The sequence below is a fragment of the Alligator sinensis genome, unplaced genomic scaffold (assembly GCF_000455745.1).
Source record: "Alligator sinensis unplaced genomic scaffold, ASM45574v1 scaffold985_1, whole genome shotgun sequence".
Lineage (NCBI taxonomy): Eukaryota > Metazoa > Chordata > Crocodylia > Alligatoridae > Alligator > Alligator sinensis.
In genome coordinates this window covers 285,512-286,167 of record NW_005842993.1, presented here as the reverse complement: position 1 = coordinate 286,167, position 656 = coordinate 285,512, and positions in this window count along the sequence as shown.

Genomic DNA, 656 nt, shown 5'->3' with positions numbered 1-656 from the left:
TCCTGCTGAGAAAGGACTGAGTTTAAAGTGAACGAGAGGAGAAATGTGGAATTTACCAACATACTCATATGGATTTTCTGTGTGTCATGAGCTGAAAATTTCCCATTACGAAACATAAGAAACATACTCCTTTTGGGCTGCCATAGGACTGTCATAATTCCAGTAAACTAGTAGCACTCTTCAGTTACGTAATAGTAATTTTAGATGATTTCAGTGAAAACAAAAGGAGACTGATGAATACAAACATAGAAAAATCAAGATCAGCTGCCATAAGGCATGTGGTTCTGAGGCTATAGTTTTGAAGTCATTCTAAATTCTAACTCCGCTGTCTGAGTAATAGGAAATGCTGTTCTCAGTAAACAAGGACGCAAAGTTTAAGGCAGATCAATCATGCACACTTCTTATCAAAGTTAATTTCACTGTCAGGTCACACAGATGCTTCCTCTTTAAGATGACTGTATGATCTTTCCAAAACTTTTTTCTGATGCCAACCCAGACTGAGATCCTTTGCATGCAGTCTGAATGTTCTTGACAAATAATTGTTCAGCATCTAAGTAATGTATTTCAGTGCTATAAATCTCATGCAACAGTTTGATGAACTGGAGAGTCACAGAATCACAGGGAACAGCTAGCCCTTCTCAGAGGCCACTTAGTCC